General features: G+C 41.4%; 1 pseudogene; it reads right to left on the bottom strand.

Annotated features, from left to right (window-relative positions):
- Positions 1–6,179: 6,179 nt before the first annotated feature.
- LOC120371025 overlaps positions 6,180–20,148 on the bottom strand; it is a 68,676-nt pseudogene continuing 54,707 nt past the window's right edge.

The raw sequence follows: 20,148 nt of genomic DNA, 5'->3' as shown, positions 1-20,148 counted from the left end.
GTATTTGGGTTTTATCTTCAATAGAGGGAACCTAAATATTAGCTGTAGTCTGAGCAGATATAGGAAAATGTCCGGTATCTTCAAATGCAATCGGTTTTTGGGTGAGTCATTTCTAGGCTGCTCACTGTTAATTCTTGTAGATCAAGGGCTATTTATCATTACTTTATTTGTATTACAATAGTGCTTAGGAACCCCAGTCAGGGGTCAGGGCCCAATTGTGCTGACAAGCAGAGCCAATCAGACAAATAGCAAAGATGACAGTCCCTGCTCCAGAGAGTTTATAGTCTATAGATGAAAGACAGGGCAGGGCAGGAGAACAAAACAGACGGACAGGACATGGGTAAGAAGGGAGAGGAGATAACATAAGGTAGAGTGTTTAGTGGAATAATAGAGGTCCTGACTTGCCACTTGACCAGCCAATGCCAGGCAGGAGTGATTTGTAGGTGTCACAGCAGAAGTAGGTTTTAAGGAGGGATTTGAAAGAGGATAAGGTGGTGGCTGTATGGATTTTGATGGGGAGCTTTCCCATGCATGGAGGTGAAGGTGCTTGAGAGAAGTGGACTGGCTGGCGACTGAGGCTAAAGCACTAGCAGAGCAAAGGCGGGAGTCAATGGCTTGATGAGACAATAAACATGAGTGATAGGGCAGGGGCAAATAGTAAAAGGATCCTAAAGGCAGAGATAAGGTGATCAGGCTTTTTCAGTGGAGGAATACAAAGAGGGAATTGATGCAGTTGGAGCAACACATCAAGAAGATACAGCAGCATTCTGAATGCACTTGAAGTGGCAATGTGGCTGACCTCCAGGCCAGAGAGGAGGGGACTACATTAGTCAAGGGATGAGATGGTCAGGACTTGGACAAGAGACTTGGCAGGACAGACAAAGAGGCTGAATCTTTGAAGTGTTATGTAGGCAGAGGTGCCGAGACTTGGATATGGCCTGGTAGCATGAGTCAAGAGCCAAATCAAAAATGATGCCTCGATTGAAGGCTTGCATGATAGGGAGGATGGTGGTGGTATCCATGGTGACAGAGAAATGGTGGAGAAGAAGAAAGCTTCATTAGGGAGAGAGAGAGGAAGAAGAGGGACATCAGAAGCTTATTTTTGGCAGTGTTGAGCTTGAAGTTGTTGGCTGAATATCCATTGGTGGGTGACAAAAAGACAGGCCAAGATACACAATAGGATAGGGGGTGAACAGGTCTTTAGTAGAGAGGAAGTTTGAGTCATAAATGCAGTTATGGTATTTGAAGCCATGCTTGTGGATAGGAGTGTGTGAATAGCACATAGGAGGAGCCCAGAATTACTTGTGTGTTATGCTAAATGTGGTGAGTCTTGCTAACTCTGGCTGGTGAAATCTCTACTCCTAATAATGATGCTATAGTCTCGCCCAACATTGATTGGCCAATTCCATAACATCACAGTTCATATAATGGTAAGGGTATAGCAATAACAATTAGCAGCTACCTGGAGCCAGAGTGTGACATGCATTACATACCCATAGTACAAAGCAAGAACTCTGCTCATATCTAGATGATCATAATGGTCCCTTCTGATCTTGAATTCTATGATTCTATGATATCCCTGCATGAGCTACCCAGACTTTGGGTATGTCTGGGTAGGGAAAAAGGGCATATTTTTCAACCACATTAGCTCAAGATAGTTTAACATGATTAAGAAACCCCATTAAAATGCAGGTAAATACATCTGAAGTTAGGTTAGCTGGCCTTTTTGAGCTAACATGATTGGGGAAAAAACACCGTTTACCCATCAAGACATGGCCTTTAATTCCGGACGTTAATTCCTTCCCCACTGAAGTTGATGAAAGCTTTGCAATTGACTTCAATAGGACCAGGATTTCATCTTACACGTGTAGGAGTAAGTAGATGCTGCATTCTCCCACTGGTCCCAGAACAGGATGGTGGAAAATTGGCAGAGAGAGAGGTGGAGTCTTGGCTCTGCCATCCCTCTCCTCACTGGCCACTGCAGGTGACACACCATGGGATTGTCAGAATTCACTGCTGGTACAGGCCAGAAACAAACTACTACTCTCCCTAGAGCAGTGGTTCTTAACCTTTACTGCAGCCTGCACCCCTTTGGTTCTCAAAATATGTTCTCGCACCCCTTATCAAAACTCATTGAAGTAGCTCAGTACTTTAAACCTAGATATATTTCTGTTTGTATATTACAGTAATCATTAAAAAATGTATAATGTTAATAAATACATAGGTTTGATTAAACAAAGTAGTTGTACTTACGTGCCTGTGCTTAATTTGTGTTTTCAATGATTTACCGTCTACAAAACTCTGGCGTGTCTTGCACCCCCAGAAAGGGCATCTCGCACCCCCAGAAGTGCATGCACCCCAGGTTAAGAACCACTGCCCTAGAGCAAGGGGGAAGTAGAGAAGGAATCACAATTCCCAGGGTGTCTCTGAGTCCTAATGCCATGCACGGTTAGTCCTTCATGGGGGAGGGCAGGGGGAAAGCAGCTCACACAGCACCCTTAGCTCAACACTGGGCCTACAGGCACAGTTTAGCACATAGGGCTTTACAGTTTCAAAAGATTTTAATTTTCAAAGGAAAGACTGAGGCCCCTGGCCTTTCACAACACCTACTTGCTGATGGGAGCAGATGTGGAACTGAGCTCTGTACCACATGGGGAACGTGTGTGCATCCCTTGTGTAGCCCCTCTAATTATACACACACACTCACACACACACACACCATGTCCAGAGGAACTATACCAGCTCCACTGCCAGAAAGCACTCCACACCTGTAAAAGAGGGACCAGGATTTGCTCCATGGAAACCAAACCAAACAACTGAATGAATTCAAAAGAATCACTCACACAAACACACACAATGTTCTGGACAGAGAAGCACATTACAAAATAAGGAGACTCTTAGCAGCAGCATTATGAACTTTCTTTATAAAGCCAAAGAGCCAGTGTAAAATGGACCTAGCACAACTGAAATAAATGCAGTTGTATTGATTTACACCAGCTAACAGCCTTGGCCTAGAATACAAAACATTGGGGAACCATTCTTCACGGGCATAAGCAAACATAGCTCAAGTGACCTCGAGGGAATTGGGCCCACAGACACCAGTGAATTGGTTCCATTTTATTGCTTTTTTAGGGAGGAAAATAGTTCATAAAAATAGTTGCAAATATTAGGTTACAGGAAGAGCTGGTTAGAAAATGGAACGCTCCTTTCGATCTCTTTTTCTCATCAAAATTTTGAGGAAAACATTTGCTGAAATTTCTAAATGTTGAGATGTTTTAGCAGTTCTAGTTAAAAGGTTCTGTACATTTGTGTAGAGTGGATGGTGTTTGCACAACTCCTCTGCTTTACTGATAGCATTCCTTAAATAAAAACCATTTCCAAAAGAAACAGGGCTGGAATTCTCAACTACCTTGTGTGATGGGTTCGGTCACGGAGATCCCCTTGGGACTGTCACCTACGTGCTGAAGTTACCTCTGAGCCCGTTTTTCCTGCCAGCTTGGGACTCCAGAATCCTGCCTTGTAGAGCCAGACACACTAGCCTGCTGCAACACAGACCCAGGTCTGGTCCACAGCCCCATAGCTGCAGACTTTAACCAATAACTACTCAGCAGGTCACCTATCTCCAGCACCCAGACACCCAGCTCCGAAACTCCAAATAAATCTGTTTTACTCTTTATAAAGCTTATACAGGGTAAACTCATAAATTGTCCGCCCTCTATAACACTGATAGAGAGAGATGCACAGCTGTTTGCTCCCCCCAGGTATTAATCACTTACTCTGGGTTTACTAATAAACAAAAGTGATTTTATTAAGTATAAAAAGTAGGATTTAAGTGGTTTCAAGTAATAACAGACAGAACAAAGTAAGTCACCAAGCAAAATAAAACAAATCACGCAAGTCTAAGCCCAATACATTAAGAAATAAATTTTTTAGTCTCTAAGGTGCCACAAGGACTCCTCGTTGTTTTTGTTTAAAGGTAAAAGCTCACCCTCAGAGATGTTCCAACAGGCTTCTTTCACAGACTAGATTCCTTCCTAGTCTGGGCCCAATCCTTTCCCTGGTACAGTCCTTGTTAGTTCCAGCAGGCATCTTAGGTGAAAAGCAGCGGCTTTCTGAGACCCCCTATGTTCTGTTCCACCCCTTTTATAGCTTTTGCACAAGGCAGGAATCTTTCATCTCTCTGGGTCCCCGCCCCTCCTTCTAAATGGAAGGTTTAAGATGGATTCCAGTATCAGGTGTCATGTTCACATGTCCTGTGAGACCCCAGCCTTCATTCTTCCAGGGCTGGCCTGCCCGCAGCCAGGGAAGGTTTGCAAGTAAACAGACCATTTACAACCAATTGTCCTAATCAATGGGAGCCATCAAGATTCTAAATCACCATCAATGGCCCACACTTTGCATAATTACATACATACAAATAGGATGAACACTCAGTAGTTTATAAGATTTGTAATGATACCTTACAAGAGACCTTTTGCATAAAGCATATTCCAGTTACATTATATTCACACTCATAAGCATATTTCCATAAAACATTATGGAGTGCAGCGTCACACCTTGCACCTTGTGTGCTTTCTGCATTCACTTTGCAAAGGGATAAGTGACAACACTTGATGCAAGGCAGAGGAAATAGAATATAAACTAGGTAATAGTCACAGCAGGCCTGATTCTGAACTCATTTCCCCTGGTGCAAATCAGAAGTCATTGTATTAAAATGAATGGAGTTATGCCAGCATGAGTGATAGCAAAGTCAAAGCAACAATATAAAGAAAAAAATGTAATAAAAATGATCAGGCAGGTCCTAGATCAAGAGGACTAGTCACACTAGCCCTCTACACTACACTACATGTCTACACTAAAATTAAAAACCCAGGGCTGGCCCATGCCAACTGACTCAAGCTCAGAAACTCGGGGGTTCAGGCTAAGGAGCTGTTTAACTGCAGTGTAGACATTAGGGTTCGGACTGGAGACTGGGATCTAGGACCCTGCAAGGGGGGAGGGTCCCAGCTCAATCCCGAACATCTACACTGTAATGAAACAGTCCCATAGCCCGAGCCCATGAGCCTAAGTCAGCTGGCACAGGCCAGCTGCAAGTGTCTAACTGCAGTGTAAACATACCCTTTGTTCCTGTGCTTGGTGCAGGCACACCAGTGGGGAGGCAAAGGGACTTTAAGCAACCTTTGTGCCCTCCATATTCCGGGTCTGATTCCCTGCATAAATTAGATTGGCCCATGGATACTCCAACTTATGTTAGGCAGTTACACCCCTTTAATAGCCATTTCACAGCTGAGAGTAGGCAGCATGCAGCTGTGAATACACTCCCTCCCTCCCTGCCAAAGCCCAAGCTCAGGGCAGCATTTTGGGTATTATTACAGCAGCCCATGGAAACTGCTTAAACTGGGGAAGATTCCTGCAGGTGGCTCCGTCTCCTTTACACCTCCTGGATGGTGTAAAGGGGCTGTAGAAGCTTGCACCTACTTTTTAATTTTCCCTTTCTCCAAGAGTTTTGAAGGGGGAAAAAAAGAGATTCTGTCTCATATCCAAGTGGGTCATAATTTAGAATCTATGATTTATGTAATGGTGGTTTTAACCCCACTTAGAAATAGACCGCTTTTGTGATTTATTGATTGCTTCTTCCCCTTGTTAATTTGACTCATTTCTTAGGAAATTATTCCTAGTTAATCATAGTAAGAATAAAATTAGTTATAGTTCCCATTTTGCTGCAAAGGGAGCGTAAATAACTTTTAAAGCAGATCGGAAAGAAAAACATGTTAAAAAAGCCCAGAAGAATATATAAAATGATATTTCAGAGTGGGCAGTAAATCAAGTCTCTGCCCTGTTACTGGGCAGAGTTGCTCAGAAATTTACATTCCACTGGAGTATGGTTTTCACAGCAGGTTCTTATCAGTTGAATTTGCCACATCTTTTGGGAAACACACCATTCTGGAAGATAAAATCTCCTGCTTCCCCCACTCCATTCATAGGATAAAAAAAGAGCCCTGTTGTGTGCCTTTTTTACCCACTGGAGGAATATAAAACCATTATATTTAAGTATCATAATAGCCAACATATGCTTTTTCTTAGAAACGACACCACCATCTGGATTAAGTTCTACTGATAATTTCAGACAATGTTACCATTTTTTTTTCTTCAGGAGGAAGAAACTGACCAGAGAGCAACTACTTTTCAGATAGGGAATAGATCATTTCCCTTGCCCTGCCACCTGAGACCTTGGAAAGGGCAAGGGGGAAAAAAACCCTCTTATATGTACTAACATATTTTGATTTCACATGCTAATTGATTACGAACATCTAGCCAGGTATCCCTCAATACTAAGCATGTCTCCTATTGCCTTTGGACATATGACTTCAATAATAAAAATATGCCATGACTGTACTGATGATAATATACCACAATATTATTGAAGCAGTCTCTTTGGTACTACCATATCGGTCATTAAAAACTGCACTTATTGCATGGTATAGGGAGTAAATGAGAAGCAAATTTAACCCTTAGCCTACTCAAGGTCTTTAAATACATTGGAGAGTAATGGGGAAGCCTTCTCACCTGAATGAATCCTTACTAGCCTCATGGCTATTGTCATGAACGTAGCAGACCTTCTGGGCCACCACATCCAACTGGCTGTAACTGGAAATGGGCATGCCGGGATAATTGATGGACTCAATCTGACCGTGCACAGGTGGCACAGAGACGGCATACAGCAGCTTCTCGGGTTTGCTAGTGCCATCTGTTGCCATAAGAACATCTGTCGTCAAGGTCACCCTGTCACCCTCTGTTAAAGTTACAGGTTTGGTGAGTAGAACAATGTCCCCTAAAAATAATAATTAAAAAAAATCTCAGGAAGAGAAATTAAAAGGGGGGATAATCCTTTTACATTCCATGGCGGGGGAGGAGGGGGCGGAAATCAGCTTTTTTTTACAGAGAGAGAGCGAGAGAGAGAGGTCGGGGAAATGAACCACAAAACACTGTAGGGGATTTAACACAAAGAACTTTATCAAAACAGCTTGGGAAAGGATTTTTTGTTTTAGCTTGCCAGGTTTTGGATTTTCCTCAGTTAAATTACTATCTGTGTGTGTGTGTGTACATATGCATGCATATTTTTGCATGTATGTGAGTTCCCCAAAATATTGAAACTGGCTTTGAGGTTCTCTCTTTGTGGAGAGAGAATGACCCATTTGTTCACAAAGAACAATTAAGTTAATAGGCCCAAATGAGCCGATTGACAAAATGCCTTAATGAACTAAGCACAACGTTGCATTTTAAGCTGATAGCGCTACGAGATGCTGTAATCTCGGCAACAGAGGTTCCATATCCATTAGATTTATTTTTTAAAATCACAGCAACACAGGAAGATCAACACAATTCTCTCCTATTTACAAAACAGCAGCCAAAATAAATTTAAAAAATGAGGAGCTGGACAACTAGGATCAGAAGTAGAAATAATTTGCCAGTTCACAGCCCTCTGATACAGTTCTATCATATCCACTCTTAATTCTCCTAGGTTATAAAAAATGAAAGTGTTAAAATTACAACACAATCAGCTGGTTGACAACAATGGGACAAAACTGGAGAATGGCATCTTGGAATATCCCAGGGCCCAGGATGAGTGATCTTCATATCACCAGGAGGAAGCCAAAGGCTGAAGCAAAGAGAAACTTTACATTTGATAGTATATATAAAAAGAAAAAATGCCATGCCGATTTCCTAATGCACTGCTTCAGATTAACATGTTGATGATAACGGACAAGCAGAGTGTTTGTAGCATTGAGCCAGCAGTTTTCATGCCTCTTATCTTCTTATAATGTTGCCAGCTGACTTTTATGTACAACAGAGCTCCTATATTGGGGATGGTCGGTTTTAAATCTGTATTTTTTTATTCCTGCTCCAAACTCTGTTCTGCACCAAGTTTGCGGCACTGCTCTCAAAACCAGTTTGATGGTTCAATCTTACCCAAAATGTTTCATGGCTATTAACCATGAAAACCATCATTGCTGGCTTCCCACTGCATCTGCTGTGCTGTACTGGTATGCCACTGAAACCAATGGGACACTTGGATGTACTGCATCTACTATATTTCGTGCATTAAGCAGGTGATTAATTTCTTAGGAACTTATTCATGGTTAACCACAGTATAAACACAATTAGTTCTTTTGCCTTTATCAAGTGAATTGAAAGCAATTTTTTGGAAATAAAAAAAAATAAACAAACACCACCACAAAACTCTTCCTTGGAACACATACTTGAAAATGCAGGACTTGGAACATTTGGCAGAAGTCAAGTCATTAAAGTTGTGTTTTAAAGAGAGGTGGGGGATTTCCAGTTATATGTTGCCTCTAGGAAAGAGTATTACTACATTCATAAGGCTCATCTGAAGTCTGGGATCCATTTCCAGGCTATTTCCAAAAGAGATCAAGGAGTGTGGGAGGAAACATCAAAGTCAAGGAGAGAGGAACAAAGCTGGCAGGGGAAGGATGGTCCAGAGGTCAGGGAGCTTGCCTGAAACTCAGGAGATACAGCCTCTGTGCCCCCCCCTTAATCAGGCTTTGTGGCAACTACACAAGGCCTTAGCATTTTTGAGTGGGCCTGTAAAACAATTTTTCCCTGTCCCCAAAATGTAACTGACTTCAGTCCACTGTGATCACAACACTCAGCATAAGGGCACCTTGAAGATTTGAGGGAGAAGTCTGTACGGCTTGTTAGACATTAGACAATTAGGTCGGTTTTCCAACATCAATCATGGGTGAGCAGCATAGTTAAGCCAGTCTTTCAGGGACGCATATTCCTACGCCAATGGGAGAATCCCTCCTATCGGCGTAGGTAGTGTCTACACTGTAGGTAGTATCGGCATAGGTAGTGTCATACTTCAAAGCACTTTCCAAGATCAGTATCATTATCCCCATTTTAGAGATGGGAAAGTGAGGCATGGGGAGGTGAAGTTGCCCAAGATAATTCTGTAACCCGATGGCAATGTTTAAAAAAATACTTCCAAGCCTGTGGTGACAGAAGGCTGCCAGTCACTGGAAGGTTGTGTGTTCATTCTAGTGTTGTTATTATTTCTTAGATTTCTGGGGCCCATAGTGTGCTAAGCATTACATTAACAAAGACAGGCACATCCCCTGCTCTAAAGAGCTTCTATCTAAATAAAAGACAAGACTAAACAAATGAGAGGAACAAACATCCAGGGGTGCAGGGAAATAGAGGGGATGGAGCACAGAGGTTACAAATATAAGATTATGCAGATACTCAGCCGTAGCAAGCCAGAGCCTCAACTTGTGTAAATTGTTGTTGCTCACTTGAAGGCCATGCAGCTATGGCAATTTTCACAAGCTGAGGATTTAGCCACTCATATTTACATCTTAGAACAACTAAGGAATTTAGTTTTCTTTGCAAAGTGTATATGGTATTTTTCAAATGCTAGTGAATTGATCATCACAAAACACCAGCAAGGTGGGCAAGTATTATTATCTCCATTTTACAGAAGGGGAAAATAAGGCAGAAAGGTTTGGGGCCAAGTTCTCAAGAGCCGTCTTTATATTGAGATGCCCAACTTGAGATGCTTAAGTTGTGTCTAACTGGCAGTTTTGAGGAATCTTTCCCTTGGCTGGGCTTCCTGTCATGGGACTGTGTAGACTGACAATATCAAGTTATCATATCATTCTCAGAGTCGTACTAGATGATGCGGTGCCAAGAATGCCAGCAACTGGTCAAGAGTAGGGTCCATACCATTGCTAGTACCAGTGGAGTTGCACCTGAGTTGTGCAATGGTGGAAGATGTCCCAAAAACTGTCAGTGCAGACAAGGCCCTAGGAATGAAGTCTGAGATGTTGAGGGTCCACACTTGTAATGGAATTTATAAAAGCTGCAGGTACATAGCACCTTTGAAGATTAGGCCATCTAGTTAGGTCTCTAACTATGGAATTAGGGCCCAGATTCAACAAAGCTCTTAAAACACACACGTACGTCACGTTGACTTCAGGACATTCTGAAGCGGAGCCTAGGTGACTCACTTTAAGCACCTATGTTTGAATAGCTTGGTCATTGCACATCATCTAGTAATTTATTTTAAAAAAAAATCTTTGCAGCATAATACTGTAGCATCTGGAATTAGAATAATATATTAAAATCAGATTAATACATAAAGATGTCAGTTATCTTCTGGTTAGTCCAATCAATTACTGTTATCATCGCTTTTTTCTTATGTTTCAATATACATAGGGTACAAATTGACACGGACTACAAATCCTAGCATCAGATCTCTAGTGAAGTCATTTTTATTTGATGGCAGATTTTGGCCCTAGTATTTAAAAAAAAAAAAGAAATCATTTCCATATCCAATAACCTAGAGAAAAAACACAGTTGGACTCTCAAGACTGGCAATATTGCCCGGCCTCTCTGACTTGGGCATTCTCAGCCCTCAGCGTTTTTGCAGGCAGCTTCCTGAAAGTTCCATTAGGTTTACATGGCCACTGTGCGTTCTCTCTCTCTTTCTCTCTGCCAGGGTCAGGGGAGATTTGTGTGCCTTTTGGTATGAACTTGCTCAAACATCCTGGGCTTGAACGTTCTACTTGAAATAGAACATTGGTGGGTTTGTGGTAGAAGGAACAGAGAAGTTAGGATGACAAGAGGAGCAAAGGGGACAGTTTAAAAGCAGATCCAGAGGGAATGGTGCCGGGGAGAAAGAGAGAAGGTAGAAAAGAGGACAATATGACTGAAAAAGTAAATGTATTGTGTGTCACATACAGGACACCTATGTGCGCCCACCTCTTTTTAGGAGCAATGCCTTTTAAAAAATATACTGCAACATGTATATTTTAAAAACCCTACCAAAACAAGACACTCCACTGCATACACTTCTCCCCCTGGGAAGAGGATGAGGGAACAAACAACACATGGCAGATGTTAGTCGTGATGCATAAGGCACTGCTGGAAGGTGCTCAGATACCATGGTGATAAGCACAGTATCAGAACGTATATTAGAAGGGTAGAGTGATGGGAGAGGCTCTTAATGTAGTCATAGATTTTAAGACCAGAAGGGTACATCAGTTCATCCAGTGTGACCTTCTGTATAACACAAACCAGAGAATTTCATCCAGTTGCTCCTGCATCCGACACTTGTCACAAGAGCACCCCTTTTAGATAGTAAAACAGTTCTTTACAAGTATTATTCCCACTTGGGAAGTGGAGGTGGGGTGGAAAACGCATACAAGGGGAAAATTCATGGATTTGTACTAGTTTTGTGACCCCAATTTAGAGAGACCCACTCCCTCCCCTACACACACACTCCAGTCACCACCCCCAATTGCACAAGCCTTTGCCTATTTTGTACCACATTTTTCCTTGATTGCACATATTATTGTCTCATTAACTGCCAAGCTTTCCAGAGCACTGAAAAGGAGAGAGCATTAAAAATACACTGAAAAGTCCTAGAACTCAATTAACACACACCAGGGGAGAAGGGGGAAAGGTTGGGGTTTCAGCTCCAATTATAAAAGGCAAATCTCTCTCTCTCTCTCTCTCTCTCTCTCTCTATATATATATATACACACACACACACATATATACACACACACACATACACACACACTTTTTGTAATATCAGCTAATTAGACTTTGACAACCAATTAGCAGATTCTTAGTGAAGCTGAGAATCAAGTTAGCATTAAGAAAGGAGGAGGGAAGGGAAACCAGCAGGCAAAATGCTCCTTCTCCACATACAGGCTATGTTTAAAATTCATAGGGTCAGATCCTGCATGGGGTTTACCTCCCTTGCAGTTGACTGCCAAGGCAGGTGCATGAGGGTGTATACTCAGCACACAAGTTGCCCTGCTAACTTTATGTCTCTGTAACTCATGTAGGCCAACTGCAGGCTAGTACCCTCCATCCTACTTGCAAGGTTACATTTTAATTTTTAATAACCTTTTCTTTCTTTTTTCCCCAGCATCCATGAAGTACCCAGATGATTATTTAGGATTAATGGATTATCAAAAGTGCCAGTTGGCACACTCCTAGTTAAAGAAAAAAAATGTAACAAATGCAGCTGTTTACTAATAAATAAAGCCTCAGCTGTAACAGAAATAAATTAGATGCATTTAATTGGTCGACTGCAAACCTCCTCTCTTTATTACAATGCTGCTTCTTGTTATTTCATGATGTCAGGGTACATGGCAGACTGACAGAGTGTTTATGAATCACAGTTTGCAGATGGCACTCCTGGTTTTTCGGCAGTTATGAGCACAAGTAGCATGAGGACTCAATAGAGGGTTTTTGCCAACAAGGACCCCCTGAGAATTAGCTGCCTCCATTTCTCTTGTGCCAATTTCTCTCTGACTGGAGCACTATTTCACAAAACCTACATTCAATAAATTATAGCCGCCTGGCAAGAATTTAGTAAAATGTAACACTCTGAGGACACTGGTGTCTCAATTTGATTTCTATTCATTTCTAAAGGACATGCGATAGTACTTGGAACGGACCTTGTGTGATTTTTTTTTCCACCCAACCAGAAGAATAAGAGCCCAGGAATACCCCCACCCTGCCTACAAAGAGAGTTACCTTCACTAATGACAGTTTTATAATCCAGTGGGGAAATAATCTCAGACCACTGCGCTTGGAGCTGGTGAGCTGTAAGACTTCTGGACTGAACTCCCTTCTCTTGGCCACTTCAATGAGTTATGAGTAAACGCACGAGGGATGTGGCCATAATTGTCAACAGATTTGTCAACTTGTGTCATTAGTTATGCGCATAATGGATTTTATTCTAATGAGTTTGTTCATCAGAATGCCAGGAGGAGCTGGCCTCTTCGGAGGAAATGAACTACAAACTTTGCCCATGCATTTTAAAATACATCAGTGCCACATAAAGGGAAAAGGATCATTTCCTTTCTTTTTAACACGCTGCAGTTTTCACTTAGGTGAACTGGATACATTGGGCTAAACCTTCCCATGATTGCTGTAGGCTCATTTCCTACCTTTGCCCACATTTCTAATGGAGATGTAGAAGCTTTCCGGTGGGCAGCTGTTCTCCCCATCTGTCACGTAAAACTGAAAACAATCATAACTCTTTAGACCCAGGATGTTAGTATGGAAATACCAGAGGAGGCTCCTGTCCACATCCTCTCAAGTGAAATTCATTCCAGGATACAGAGTGATCCAAGATGACATGGCCTGAAAAACAGAATGAAATGGTTGGATCCGTACGCACAAATGAAAAAAGAAAAACCCACTGGGGCGCCTTTTCCACAGCTAACACATGGGCCAATCCACAAGACACGGTACATGCAATGGAGTAACGTACAATAAGCCTTTTGCCTGAAGTATTATTAGGGGTACTAGCTTTATTCTCTAAAGAAATGAAACAACTACTAATGTCAACATCTAAGCTTGTCCTTCTGGAAAAACTACCTCCTGCCTTTCTGGAATCAACCTAGAAATGTTTATTGAATGCATTAGCTGGGAGAAATCCAGACTGTCCCACCTAACCCTAGTTGGCACCCTAGCCAAAACAACGTTTTCTGTCTGCCCAGTGGATGCTCACACACCCCTCTGTCTCTCTCTGGTATCCTACTTCCCAGCCAGTCACATATAAAAATCCCTGGCATGTGCCAAATACTGCAGATGGGTCCATTGTAGCACACTGTAATGTTCATAGCTGACACTCAGGTGTTTCTATTTGTACTTGCTAGCTGGCCAGAAGCAGGTATTCTACCAAAGGGGAGGCACAAAGCACTTAGATATCATGATGAGAAGATATTAGAAAAAGACAACTAAAGAAATAGAAGAGAGGAACAAGAAAGGGGTTGCCCAGAGCAAGAGATGGACTAGTCCACTATCAATAACCTTTTCCCATCAGTGGTTCAGCGTCCCTTCCACTCCATCCCAAACTCTGTCTCAATACTGGATTATGTTTTCAAACTCTTTGCCGGAATAATTCTGTCTAGAGTTAGACTAGTTCAGCTGGGACCTATCACCCACTGCAAAGTCTTGTTAGCTCTAAAGCAACTCATTCAAAAGGCCCAGGTGGAGGCAGGATGGGCAGGGAGTTTCCGAGGATGTTTAGTCTGTTTGGCCTTTTCAGACTAGCAGCCGCTGGTAGGCATGCATTGCTTGTATAGGGCATGGTAAAAAGTGCCATCGTGGCTTCTTCCCAGCTCACTTTAAAAAACAAAAACAAAAAACAACCAAGCAGCAGCAAAATAGCCTTCTTCCAAACATCAGGATGACATGTGGGGGCTTTTGCTGTTCAGAGGGTGTACAGGGTTCTTAAGACAAGTACCATAGTTTCTTTTATCTTTTCCATCCTCCCCACTCCCTCCCTCCAGGAGCCCACTCTCCTCGCCTAATTTCCTCCAGTTTAATTCAATTTCAGTAATCACAAGTCTAGACACCACAAACAGCAGCTTCAAACCCTAGGGTACATTTATAATTGTCCTGGCTATGGCAAAGAGGCATTACGTACCACCCTGCACAAACCTGTAGCATCTACAACCATTTATGTCCACAGTACTAGAAATAGCTTACACCTTTATGAACTGACTTCTGGACTAAGAAAATGATCAAAATTCACCCCAGACCCTTTTCCAAAGACAAATACTTTAAAAGATTCAGGTGAATGTTGCCCCTAACTGAGCACTCTATGTTTGCCAAGAGCTACAGGGTAGGACAAGGCTGTGGGGTGCTGGGAGGAGAGTTACAGTAGATCCACTTACCTCTTTGAGGAACCTAGAGAAGAATATCTTCCAAGTGTCTGGAGTCTGCCAGGGAAAAGGGAGGGAGAGACTGGGGTAGCAAGAACTTGTCAGAATGTGAGGGTATTGCTATGGTGATGGGGATGGGAGGGCAGAAGAGGGTTAGGAGTCCACCTAGGCTGGCAGCAATCACAGCAGGCACATAGAACCCAATGGTATACTTCTTCAAGGTCAATGGTGCCACCATACTTGTTAGTTTTTTGAAACGCAGAGGCACAAGTTAATTTTGCATGCATTTATTATTACCCTATTTTTTATTGCTAATAACTTACCCTACACAGTGGCCATTACACCTCAGCATCATCCCACCCAGCAAGCTCCTGCACGGCATCTCACCTGCCCAAGGAAGACTTAGCACACATCAGAAGAGGTAGCAATGCTGAAAATACCCAACCGTGTTGGGTTCCAAATCTGAATATATATTATATACATTACTTTCATTGAAGCCATAGCCCTGTTTACAGTCCTACAAAGTCATGCTTCCAAAACCCATACAAATTGGGCAATTTGATTGTTTGCCATCTTTTAGAACTTCTAACTCTTTAGGTCTGAATCTGCTAAAGAGTTACGAATATTAATGAAGGTGTTGTTGGACGGAAAAGACAGTTCATTCATACATGCAATAGTGAACAGTTGTGGCACCTGAAAAGAGTTTTGATTTGGTTAAACAGTCTCACTACTGAAATATTTACTCTTGCTCCTATATAATGTCTAGCATGGATATTTAATGAATATGGTCTATCATACCCTTCCAGTTTTGATCAGCTTGCTGTCATTATTGACCGGTATTATCAGACAGGACAAAAAGCTGAGCTTGTAATTTAAACCATCTCCCAGAGAATTTAGGCTTTTTATTTAGAAGGCTCAATCCCTACTATACATTTTTATTAGCAAACATGTTTGCTTATGTCCATGAGACTGAACAGTGAAGAAGCAATGAACTTATTTCCCCAACTTCACAGATCATGTTTAACTTTGACACAACTCATTCAGAACTGTAACATAAAGCCTCATTCAGATGATCCCCTTACAAAATTAATGACTCAAAAGATTGGTCATATAATTATATATAATTTTTTTTTTTAAAAAAGCAAACTTTGAGCACTGAAATATACCACGTTTTTTTGGTTTTTTTTTTTAAATCTACAACATTTTTGCTTCATCTAGCAGGCATCAGCAGACAGTTAAAGCGCTATACCATAGCCAAGAACTAATATAGCCACCCTAACTAGCACCGTAACATTTTCCATTTTCTTACCATTTTGCTATTTTTACTGAAAAATTGTCAAGCATGACCACCTGACTCCTGGAACGATTTTTTGGGCATTCCCAGCAAGCAAAGCAAAACAAAAAATGCTGAAATACACTGTAATATATGTCTATGGGCTAGATTTCCTCACGCACACAAGATGCCAAAAAGCTGGAATTCTACTTTTAAAATCACTCCCTCTCTCCCTCCACACATACGCATTTATATTAGTAAATTATGTGAGACTCATTACATTTTATAGCCCTGCATAAAAACCTTACAATTTCTTACTAATATTTTGCAATGACATAATGCCATTTGTAGAGGTGCCACATAAAGGGATTGACTTTTACTAGCTTCTGATGGCAAGACTATCCACTTTATATTCTGTTTTATATAAGCGTTCTCAAAATTTATCGACCCCAATGGATTTCTCAAGTTGCTTAATTATAAAAGAAAGAAGACAGCATAGTGGCTTAGTGAACCAATATAAAAGTCAGATAAAATGTTTCATTAAAAGAGATGGTTCAAAGAGTCAGGGAGCAAAGTGTCAGTTTCTAGGACCCAGTATAGAGAGGTGACATTTTTCTGCTGACTTATCATAATGTCAGATGCTAAGACTCTGTGCAGTGATGTAGGGTTATGTCTACTGGCTCATGTTGATGTCAGATCAGGTGGGTCCTATTAGCTTTAATTCAAAAAGGGTAGACACTGAAATCCTTTTATTTCTGAGGCAAAGGAAATTTGGGGAAGAGAAAGAGAGGTACTACAGGGTGAACTCCTAGGACTAACCAAAATCAGGAGAATTTTGGCTGCGGTTTGTTTTATTGTTACTATTTATGTTATCAATAAAGGCAAACCATGCAAGAGGTTAAGTGTGGACCACTTCAGGTGTGCAAATACTGTGTTCAGAATTAAGTGGGAATGCTGCATGCTTACAAGAAAACAATAGATGGACACTGAAAGACGTCAGCACCTTTAACTTTAGGTCTCCTAATTTTTGCACGCTGTTGACGATGTAACGGAGTTTATCCCTGGGGGAATCTTTGTCTTCTGCTTCTAATGCTACACTGGAAATGACCTTATGCTCATCAACTTCAACTTCCAAACCTGTATTCCTGAGGAAGATGCGAAACGGGACACCAAGTGAGTAAACTAAAGGCACATCACTTCACAACTGGCATCGTACAACTATAATCTGTGAGCTGAAATTCCTGTCGCTCTTTGCACTTAGCCATGTCTCTATCTTGCACAGTGGCTACTAGCTCCAGAGGATGTATTTTACATAACACTACACTCAGATCAGTGCAATGGAGGGTTGCTCTTTTTCTGAGCTGGTCAGAAAAATAAATAGAAATGGCAGGAAGCAGCTCCCCTATCCAGCCCTGGGAGGCCAGTGTGTGTCTCAGCTCCAGTACCATTATCCTACGCTACCTCCTTGGGTCCAGCCATGGCCATCTCCCAGGGGTGAGGCCAAAACCTTTGGGAGGTAGAAAACTTAGTCAGGCTGCCACTAAAGCAGCAGCAGTATTAACAAGGGAGGGGAGGGAAAAGAGGTGTTGAAAAGAATATGAGTGAAGTGGCTTGACAGAAAGGTCGGTTAGTTCCTGGACATAGTAGTGGTCAGTTGGGGTGTGATCAAGGAGATCATCCTTTTTTTTAAATCTGGAAACTCTTGGGGATGGCACAGAATGTCTTTATATGTTTGTACAGCACCCGCCACAAGAGTGCTGCCAAGAAGGCTTCCTGCCCATGCTTTATACCTCCCTGGCCCCATATCTTCCTTGAATTTTAAATGGAGGACGTGGTGTGATGTTGCTCTGCTGCTCAGATTATCTAAAGATGGTGCCTCAGGCTTTGCTGCGGGGCTTGGTAAGCTAAACAGCTCTGCAAAAAGGTGAACGTACCCAAACGGGGACTATTTGGCTGAAAAAAGTAAATAATAGCTAGTAATTTCCCTGGAATGTTTTCACATTTCAGGAAAATTGTGTTCGAGAGAGAGCCATACCCAGGAAACGCTAATTTGTGTGACCATCACTTTACACAGCATGAGACCACAGGTCTCACTTCTCTTGGCAGCAGTACAGGGCTCATGTTTTCATACGGATGAAGTATTCTTGAGCAATTTCTCCAATTTATTAGGCATGAACAGGCTTGTCTTAGCATCAAGCACCGAGGGTTTTTTTTATCTTTACTTTAAACAAACATTTATTATGGTACTTGAATGAAAAGTCCTGCCTATGTCAACATATGAGTTATGTCCTTTTCCAGAATCACAGGCTACGGATGGTGCACAAGTAGCATTGTGGGGCTCTCCTTTGCTGGAAGAAGATCTCTCAGAACTTGGTAGTTATTTTTAATTGTTACACTGCTTTCCATTACAATCATAGGAGCCAATTAAGCCTTATAATTCCTAAGTTAACAGGCAAGAATGAGCAGAAAATTTTCAATCCTATTTTGAGCGCATAGGGTGAATACAAAAAATTTTTTGCAAGAAAATATTTTAAATTTGTTCAACTGCTGTCACCCTCTCTTTTTGTGTTTGCATTGCACAGACATTCAAGTGATCACGTTCTTCTGACTTATAGTTTGCAGAAAGGAAATGTCAAAATTACATGCATAAGGACTTGTGTAGTAAATTTACAAGGCCCAGTTGTACGACCCTTACTCATGATGGTGCACACTTACTCTCTGGATAATCCCATTGTCATCAATAAGATTAGTCACGTAAGTACCCACCAACAAGAGTAAAGGTTGCACAAACACTGATACTCACTGTTGGTGTAAGTGCTTCCATCCAACCAGGAAAAAGAAACAATACCATTTGCATCCTCTGATTTATCATGACTAAGCTGCACAGCTCACATTTTGAATAATATTGCTCAGTCCCCAGAAGGTAAAAAATTAAGAAGTTATTTGTTCAACTAATTTGAACATCAACTAAATCTGATTAATCACAGCCAACTGTGATGGAGATTCCACGAGACAAAAAAGTGGTTAAATGCATCAAATAACTGAGAATCATAGAAATGTAGGGCTGGAAGTGGCCTCAATAGGTCAAGTGGTGTAGCCTATACCTTGCTCCCTGATAGCAGCCTTCTGTACTCTAGGAAGCTCCAAACTCTGGCTCCTCCAGAGAGCTGTTGGACCAAAGGCCAGCCCTGAATATTATTAAGTACAGTCGAGTACCGTCTAACTCCTGATGTTACATTGTGACATTTAGGGGGGGTTCATAAATCTCCATTGCCCCAGGGCTCCATAACCTGAAAGTCAGGGATGAAAGGTTAGCGGTTTCCCTCATAGAGGAGAAAGTTTTGCACAGTCTGAACAGGTTAGCCCCAGAGGAAATCCTGGCAGAAAGCAGGGACTCTACCATTTTGTAGCTGTTCAATATTTACAGCATCTATAAACATTTTTAAAATACACACATGATGCTCTGGGAACGTACCCAAGGCCATTTCAAATGTGTGGAGGATCAATACCAAACTGAGCACTCCTCAGTCTGCTGCTTCACTATGGAGAAGGACAAAATGAAGTGAATTGCTGAACTCTTTCTCTGACAAGGATGCCAGAAAGGGCTCCCATATATCCAGGGATCTTTTAAGGAAGAAAAATCAGAATAACATTTTGTTTTATACAGTCATCAAGTTTATTAATCTATGCTTTGAAATACAAGCATGGTATTTATCCTCACAACTACAGATGGTCAGGAATTTGTTTACATTGAAATTTGTTCATGGGAAATAATTTATTTCAAAGAATTTCCCATTTTGATAACATTTTGGAAAAAAAGTTTTGGGATTTTCAAAATGGCTCATATCAAAATTTTCTAAAGCAAAAAATGTTCCATTTATCAGGATGAAATAACCTTTTGTTTCAAAATTTAAGCTAAAATAAAATTTATAACATTTTAAAAGATTAAAGCAAAAAATGAAACATTTTGAAATTATTGAAACAAAACTTTTCAATTGGACCAATCCAATTTTTTGGGGGGGGGGAGGGGGAAATTTGTTTATGAAAATTTTTGAGTGTTCATCTTTTTGCCCCAGTTCAGAACAGGAAAGGTTTTTGAAATCTCAAAAATTCTCACAGGATTGGTACACCTGTGAAATACGGAAATACCATTACGCCCAT

Source organism: Mauremys reevesii, linkage group 8 (genome assembly GCF_016161935.1).
Source record: "Mauremys reevesii isolate NIE-2019 linkage group 8, ASM1616193v1, whole genome shotgun sequence".
In the NCBI taxonomy this organism is placed as follows: Eukaryota; Metazoa; Chordata; order Testudines; family Geoemydidae; genus Mauremys; species Mauremys reevesii.
The sequence above is the reverse complement of the archived record's forward strand: the minus strand, read 5'-3'. Positions and strand labels throughout refer to the sequence as shown.